The sequence below is a fragment of the Psammomys obesus genome, unplaced genomic scaffold, assembly GCF_907164565.1.
Source record: "Psammomys obesus unplaced genomic scaffold, mPsaObe1.curated_primary_1811, whole genome shotgun sequence".
NCBI classification, from domain to species: Eukaryota; Metazoa; Chordata; class Mammalia; order Rodentia; family Muridae; genus Psammomys; species Psammomys obesus.
The window spans coordinates 94,052-103,363 of NW_026590561.1; the positions used below are offsets into that span (position 1 = coordinate 94,052).

The window sequence follows — 9,312 nt, forward strand, 5'->3', positions numbered from 1 at the left end:
AGTAAGTGGGAAAGTGTTTATTTAATGAAAATCCATAAGCCAATCAATGAACTACTGAAGCAAATTAGACAGAAAATATAGCAGGGGGCCCACTTGTCCTTTTTGGGCATAGTTTTGAATCTCAAAATTTTAGGTAAGTATCTAAAGAATACTTGTGATTACTCCTTTTAATTTTAGATTTTCAAGTCTGTAAGTTGGAACTTTACTTTTAAAATGTTAGAACTAACTTGGTAACATGGAGAAAGGATGAAAGGGTAATTATGCCACCTATTAGAAATAAGAAGGAAAAGGTTGCCATTGTCAGTGCAGTACCAACTTTCTGGGTATCTGTCAATGAAGGTGTGTGGAAATGTGGGGGGAAGGCAATACCTGCCCTGCAAATGATGGATAAATAATTGTTCAAGATGGAAAGGAAGAAAAAGATGCTGGAAATTATGTTCAGAACCCTTGGAATTAAGAATGGATTTTCATTGGCTTTCTTCTGGAGTCTCCCTGAGTACACTTTCCAAAGAGCAATGATGGTAGAAACTATGGTCACAAAGCCTAGAAAGGTGGAGAAAAGGAGCAGGTATTGGACAACCTGAATATCCAAAGGGCTGAAGGTGTCCTTGTAAGTGTATTGGTAACACATTCTAACAGTGCTGGAATTGCTTTCCTGGTGGTAAACAGAGGTTCTCCATATGCCCACTAAGGTCATGCTGGGCTTGGAATCCAGTGGTTCTTGAAAGTACCACATTCGCCACTGAGAGAGGCTGGTAGAGACACTACAAAGGAACCATGCTAGAGTGGCAACATCAAAACCATCTAGCTTTCAATTGGCATACTTCCTGACCATTATCATTGTGACAGTGAACACTTGTAAACTGCAAAGAAACACAAGACATTACGATAATGAGCTCTTCCAGTTTGGCAGTTTGTCTCCTGTGAGATCATTTCCCGGAAAGAAGGGTTATGTTGACCAGGAAATCGCCTTCACAGAGTGTGTTCTGATCAAAATCATAGAAGGGACAGCTCTGTGGCAACACTTACTAACAGGTTGATAATCCACACACCATCTATGATTTTCTTTTTCTGCTGCCTACAGTATCACAGTGAAGTTTGGCCCCAAGTGTTTAGCCAATCAGATGGTCATCGTAGCATGAAATTGCATACTGAATATAGGAAACCTCTTCAAGCACAGCAATTAAATAATTTATGAAATATCCATACCATGGCTTTGTATGACAATCTTAAATATAAAACTGGAATTATACATTTAGAATGTGAAATTTTGGGCTAAACATACCCCACTTTTGTTGACATTATATGGTTATGACATCCAGGCTGGCCTAGAACTATGTCTTTCATCTGTTCTTCAGCAATCCTTCTGTATCTTCTTCCCAAATGCTGCCCTTATAGGCAGCAGCCACATCAAATTAGTAACAACATGTTTTCATGGTCCATCAATGCCCCAACCAGTGTAAGTAATTTGGCCTCCTTCACACACTGACTAGTTTCTCGAAGTATGTATTACTTGTGCTTTCTATGCTCTTAATCGAGTTTTGACATCTGGATTCATACCATCTTTTACCTATCATGAATAATGTCATGTGCATTGTGTGTGAGCATATCACTCATTCATTTATATATATAGTAATCTACTGTAGGATATTTAAAAGCTCAATCTAGTGGCACACTCATTCAGTGTGTCTTAGAAATGATTTTTTATTCCTGAAATGAAATGCTATGACTAAAAGAAACTTAGGGCATAGATTTTTTTTTCTTAGAGGTATATATAAAACTCATGGTGATATACATTCTCATTTCTCTTGGTTTGATCCTGAGGGGAAATGTCTAGTGTATCTCATGTGTATATTTTCTAGTGTCTATTTTAGAATTTACTAGATTCAAGGTAGGAATACTAAAGAAAACATACTTTAGAAAGAAAGCAAGAAAAGGTATAATAACTGAAAGAACATAATCTACAAAAAGGTATAGTAACTGAAATATAATCTACAACTGAGAATACAAATATCAAAACTATAAAATGACTGCAACTAACAAAACTTTTTTTATTTTTTTAATTTTTATTATTAGTTACATTTTATTAACTCTGTATTCCAGCTGTATCCCACTCCCTCATTCCTCGCTCATCTCCTCCTTGCCCCTTTCCAAGTCCACTGATTGGGGAGGACCTCCTCCCCTGACCATGTTTTATCAAGTATCTTCAGGACTGGCTGCAAAGTCCTCCTCTGTGGCCTAGCAGGACTGCTCCTCCTTTGGGGGGTGGGGAGGTCAAATAACCTGCCATTGAGTTCCTGTCAGAAATAGTCCCTCCCTTACTATGGGAAATCAATTGGTTACTGAGCTACCACAGACTACATCTGAGCACAGGTTCTAGGTTATATCCATACCTGGTCCTTGGTGGCGTATCAGTCACAGAAAAGACCGCTGTGCTCAGATATATTTGGTTCTTGTGGAGCTCTTATCCTTTCCACGTCATACTAACTCCCCCGTCTTTTATATGATTCCCTGCACTCTGCCGAAGATTTCGTTATGAGTCTTAGTATCTGCTTTGATACAGTGCTAGGTAGAGTCTCTCAGAGGCCCTCTGCGGTAGGCTCCTGTCCTGTTACTTGTTTTCTCTTATGTCCAATGCACATCCCATTTGTCTTTCTAAGTGAGGATTGATCATCTTATCCTGGATCCTCTTTCTTGTTTATCTTCTTTAGGTGTACAGATTTCATTATGTTTATCATATGTTATAAGTCTATATAAGTGAGTATATACCATGTGTGTCTTTCTCCTTCTGGGATACCTCACTCAGAATGATCTTTTTAGATCCCACCATTTGCCTGCAAACTTCATGATTTCCTCATTTTGATTCCTGAGTAATATTCCATTGTGTAAAAATGCAATTCCAATCAAAATACCAACTCAGTTCTTTACAGACCTTGAAATAAAAAGTCTCAGCTTCATATGGAGAAACAAAAAAAACCCAGAATCTCCAAAACGATCCTGTACAACAAAAGATCATCTGGAGGTATCTCCATCTCTGTTCTCAAGTTGTACTACAGAGCAATAGTAATAAAAATGGCATGGTATTGGCATAGAAACAGAAAGGAGGATCAATGGAACAGAATAGAAAACACAGAAATAAACATACACACCTATGAATACTTGATTTTTAACAAAGAAGCCAAAACCATTCAATGGAAAAAAGACAGCATCTTCAACAAATGGTGCTGGTCCAACTGGATGTCTACATGCAGAAAAATGCAAATAGATCCATATTTATCACCCTGCACAAAACTAAAGTCCAAGTGGATCAAAGACCTCAACATAAAACCAGATACTCTAAATCAGTTAGAAGAAAAAGTGGGGAAGAGCCTAGAACTCATTGGCAGAGGAGACAACTTCCTGAACAGAACACCAACAGCACATGCTCTAAGAGCAACAATCAATAAATGGGACCTGATGAAACTGAAAAGCTTCTGTAAAGCAAAAGACACAGTTGTCAGAACAAAACCACAGCCTACAGACTGGGAAAGGATCTTCACCAACCCTATATCTGACAGATGGCTGATATCCAGAATATATAAAGAACTAAACAAGTTAAAAAGCAATAAATCAGGTAATCCAATTAAAAAATGGTGTACAGAGCTAAACAGAGAATTCTCTGTAGAGGAATATAGAATGGCAGAGAAACACTTAAAGATATGCTCAACCTCATTAGCCATCAGGTAGATGCAAATCAAAACGACCCTGAGGTTTCACCTTACACCCGTTAAAATGGCTAAAATCAAAAACTCAAATGACAACACATGCTGGAGAGGTTGTGGAGAAAAGGGAATCCTCTTACATTGCTGGTGGCAATGTAAACTGGTACAACTACTTTGGAAGTCAATCTGGTGCTTTCTTAGATAATTAGGAATAGTGCTTCCTCAAGATCCAGCTATATCACTCCTAGGCATATACCTACATTTGTCTCAAGTACACAACAAGGACATTTGCTCAACCATGTTTGTAGCAGCTTTATTTGTAATAGCCAGAACCTGGAAACAACTCAGATGTCCGTCAATGGAGGAATGGATACAGAAATTGTGCTATTTTTACATAAATCTTTAAAAAATAACTTTACGTACAGTGGTTCCTACTGAAGGTGAATAAAAAAAATAAACACTATCTTGGTGTGGACTACAAAGAAATCATCTTACTTTCAAAGTTAAGAGCCACTTTTTTTTTTGAAAGGGGGAAAGGCTTAATTATTTTTATTTTTATTTTTAGCAACAATCTTGCAGCAAGGTTTCATAAACTCAGAGCACTGAAAATGTATGCCTGAGAGGACCAGTGTGAATCTACTGGGCACTAGAACTTGGCTTACATAGTTTTCTGAAGACTGCTTTTGTCCAAGCAATATGGATAATCATTAGGCCAAATCACAAGAAGGTAAGAAGATACACAACCATGGGTTAGGGAGATGGCCAAGCAGTTAAGGACACTTATCACCTGTGGTGGTGGCTCACCCTTGTAATCCCAGCACTCAGGGAGGCAGAGGCAAGCAAATTGCTGCTAGCTCAAGGCTTGACTGGTAACCAGGGCTAAACAGAGAACCCCTGTGTTGAGGAAAACAAAACAAAAATACAATTAAAAAAGAACAAAACAAACCAACAAACAAGCAAAAACCACTTACTGTTGCAGAACGCCCAGATTTGGTTATCTGCACACAAAATGGCAGCTCACAACCATTTGTAACTCCAGTGTCAGGGCATCTGGTACCCTCTTCTGTCCTCTGCAGGCATCAGACATGTACGATTTACACATATATAAATACTGGCAAAACACTGATACACTTAAAATATAACAATTAAATGCATTAATAAATGAAAGAAAACGCAGAACAGAATGAGCATCAGATTTCATCTGTTGCAGAACAATACCTGTGATTTGATAATGTAAATTTTATTTCTTATTGAACTTCAAGGGCAGGATTGGCCCTCTTCTATATTAACTTAACTTCAGAAGACCCCTGTACATTTTGAAGGGTCTAGAAAATATCACAGGTTCAAACTGTAATACTTTAGTAAAAAGAAAATTAAGATTTTTTTCTTTTGCAATTAGGTCTCAGCCTTTGGAGAAAATTGGCATATTACTAAAGTTTAAAGTTACCTCATTTTGTTTGCAGTCTTGTACTTCTCCACTGTTGGTAAACTAAATGTTTTTTTCTCCCTTTTTCATTTCTAATGTCATATGTGCTTTTCAGTCAGTCCGTGGTTGTCAGCTCTCAAGTTTATCTTTCAGACACTTCCCAATATGTTAATTTGTTTATTGTGAAATTACAGTTCTCTTGCCATATATGCTGTGCTCTTTCTTTCTTTCATTAAATTTTAGAGACTTCTGTTTTAAAGTACACCGAGTCAAACAATAGGAATGTTTCTTTCATTTTCTATTATATTATTCGGACACCAATTCTTACTAAATGTTTATATAGATTGAAAAGTGGTTAATATTTTTAACATTTCTCTTAAAGTGCTACCAAAGTCTTTTTTTTGTACACATTAATCATTAATTCCTTATCTATCAATTGGAAATAGGTTTAAATTTTTTTCTTTTATTTCAAAAAAGATAGAAATCTTGAATTGCATTTTATGTGTGTGTATGATTGTTGCAAAAGACAGGTACATGAACTACCATGCAACAATATTATATAAAAGAGCCACTATTAATTAAAAGGATGAAAACAATCTTGTAAGCAGATAGGAGCAGCAGATAAATAACTTTCTTTTTCCTAATACCAGAAAAAATAAACTTCAAAATAAAATAAATGAAATAAATCAGGCATGCATTGTTCAACCTTTCTACCCAGTAACATCTCAGTCATACTTCTCCATATGCTAACCCTTTTGGTCTAAGCCTTGAGAATGGAGTTAAATCTGACTTGATGGAACAGTCTTAGGGATATATCTGGTGGCTAGGAAGTGAGTCTCCATGACCCTCCCCAGACACATACACTTCCCAGCCACCAGATATATCCCTAAGATCCACATCCATAACTAAGCCTAATCTAACCACAACTGTCTACACCTCAAACAATTTCTAGGGTTCTGCCAGGACCATCCTACCTCATCTTTACCTGTCAGGCCCCTCCCACACCATCAAGTCAGATTTAACTCCATTCTCAAGGCTTAGACCAAGAGGCACATCTTATATACCAGCCCAATCTACTGTTTCCAGTAGACTTCATTCATCCCTAGCCATTTCCAACCATTAGGTACAATATGCTCATACATCTTCTATTCTGACCCAATCTGCTCTGTGCACATAAGGCAAAAAAAAAATCTAATAAAATGAGTTCATATGTCGAGATATCACTACAAAAATATGATCAATGTAAAAGATCATTCCAGAGTCTTCTCTCCAAAACCTACCACAACTTTTCAAGTGTATGCTAATGAGAACTATATAGGTGAGCCCCAGGACCACAACACATAATATAAAAGAACAATCATAGACTTCAGAAAATACTTCAGGGACTATTAGAAGACACAAAGAAGCAACTCAATAATGTTAAAGAAAAAGAATTGAAGAAAAACAAATGCCTGGGTGTTGCCCAAGAACACACAAACATAATGCTGATGGAAAGGACAAAGACAGCCTTGGACTTGAGAACAGAATTCAATCAGGAGACAGAAATGTTGAAGAGAACTGAAGCTAAAATGAGAACTCAATAACTAAAGTAGAAAAGTCAGGTTAGTTAACCTTAACCCTGAGGAAAGCCTTATAAGTAGAATGACTCTAGCATGAGGTAGAATATCAGACTCAGAGTTAAAGTAGAAGACATAGACCAGACAAAGAAGGAATATGAGAACTTTACAAAAATGCAGGGATGGAACATACAAGAAAAGTATGAGACAATGAACAAACCAAACCTTCAAATTATAGGCATAGAGGGGGAGAGATTTCTACGTCCATAGTATAGACCAGGTGATCTTGAGGAAGATCATAGAAGAAAATGTCCCAATCTAAGATAAGCACACCCATACAGATATAGACACACATAGAACACCAAATATGCAATATACAAAAATAAGAGGAAAATAACCTCAGTGTATCATAGTTTAAAAAATAAGTATATATAACAATTAAAATTTATTGAAAACTGCATGGGAAAGATAGTCACATAGTCACATATCCAAGAGAATAACAGCTGATTTTTAAATGAACACTTTGAAAGCAAGAAGAACCTGGAACAATGCAATCCAAATTCTAAAAGATTATGATAGCAACCCCAGACTATTACATGAGACAAGACTATCTGCTGTAATTGACAGAAAGGCTTTCCATGATATAAATAGCTTACAGATTTTCACATCCAACAAACCAAACACAAAGAAAACATCAGAAGATAAGTTTTGGATTAAAAAGAAGGAGCAGAGTGATTGTGAAAATAAATCAAATCTCTGGTTAGTTTTAAATGTGCTAATGACATAAAAATAAACAATATGATAATCATATTAATACAAGTGTCTTAGTAATAACTTAAGTATACATGACCTAAATTCTCCAATCAACAGACACAGAATCTCTGAATGGATTGAGAAAAAACTCCATCTATCATTTGTCTACAAGAAAGATATTTTGGTTTTAAAAATAGGAAGCACAAAAAAAAATAAATAAAAGTTTGGGGTCCTAAAAAAGCTAAGTAACAAGAAGCATCCAAGGGAGGATGCTTAATTCTCATTCAGAAGGGCAAATAAAATAGACACTAAAAGTGACTGAAGAGAGGGAACAAGATGGAAGCCTACCATAAATGTCCTCTGAAAGATTCCACCCAGTAGAGGATTAAAGCAGATGCTAAGACTCACAGCCAAACTTTGGGAAAGAGTGGAGAGAATAAAAACAACCAGAGTGGAGAGGATCTTCATAAGAAGAGCAACAGGGTCAAAAAATCTTGGCGCATTGGTGCCTGCAGACACTGATGCACCAACCAAGGACCATGCATGAAGAGGACCTAGACCCCTGCTCAGATGTAGTCCATAGGCAGGACAGCCTCCATGTGGTTCCCGAGTAAGGGGAGTAGGGGCTGTCTCTGACATGAACTCTGTTGCCTGCTCTTTTATCACTTCCCCATGGTAAGGGGGAGGGTATTGCCATCCCACGGGGAAGAGGATGCAAGTTGTCCTAATATGACTTGAAAAACTGGGGATAGATGGTAGAGAAAGAGGGCTCCCCCTTTTTGAGGAATAGAAGAGAGGGATGGGGGAAGAGGGATAGAGGGTGGGACTGAGAAGAATCAAGGGAGGGAGCTAAATCAGGATGTAAAGTGAATAAATTATACAAACAATTTAAGTTTAAAAATTAAAGTACAACAACAACAAAAGAAAACCAGTGCAGAAACTAATACAATAGAAACAAATAAAATAAAACTTAGTGATCCAGTGAATCTAAGACCTGGTCTTTTGAGAAGGTTAATAAAATTAGCAAACTCAGTTTCTTTTTTTTTTTTAATCTTATTTTTCTCATTAGTTACATTTTGTTAATTCTGTATCTCAGCTGTATCCCTCATTCCCTCCCCAGTCCCACCCTCCCTCCCTCATCTCCTCCCTGCCCCTTTCCAAGTCCACTGATAGGGGAGGACCTCCTCCCCTTTCATATGACTCCGTTTTGTCAGGTATTTTCAGGACTGGCTGCAAAGTCCTCCTCTGTGGCCTAACAGTACTACTCCTCCCTTGGGAGGTGGGGAGGTCAAAGAGCCAGTCATTGAGTTCCTGTTAGAAATAGTCCTTGTTCCCCTTATTATGGGAAACCAAATGATTACTGAGCTATCACGGGTCACATCTGAGCAGAGGATCTAGGTTTTATCCTCTCATGGTCTTTGGTTGAGTGTCCATCTCAGAAAAGACCCTGTGCCCAGATATGTTTGGTCCTTGTGGAGCTCCTATCCTTTCCACATCAAACTCCCCTTCTTTCATATGATTCCCTACACTTTGCCGAGGGTTTGGTTATGAGTCCTAGTATCTACTTTGATACACTGCTAGGTAGAGTCTTTCAGATGCCTTCTGCGGTAGACTCCTGTCATATGTTCAATGCATATCCCATTTGTCTTTCTAAATGAGGATTGGTCATCATACCCCATGTCCGCTTTCTTGATTATCTTCTTTAGATGTATTGATTTCATTATGTTTATCATATGTTTTAGGTCTATATAAGCGAGTATATTCCATGTTTGTCTTTCTCCTTCTAGGATACTCCACTCAGAATGATCTTTTCTAGATCCCACCATTTGCCTGCAAATTTCATGAGTTTCCTCTTTTTTGATTGCTGAGTAGTATT

The 9,312-nt window shown here is 37.5% G+C and overlaps 1 pseudogene; it reads right to left on the reverse strand.

Moving 5' to 3' along the window:
- Nucleotides 1–208: 208 nt before the first annotated feature.
- LOC129677268 (claudin-34-like) lies at nt 209–835 on the reverse strand (annotated as a pseudogene).
- Between the last annotated feature and the right edge of the window lie 8,477 nt (nt 836–9,312).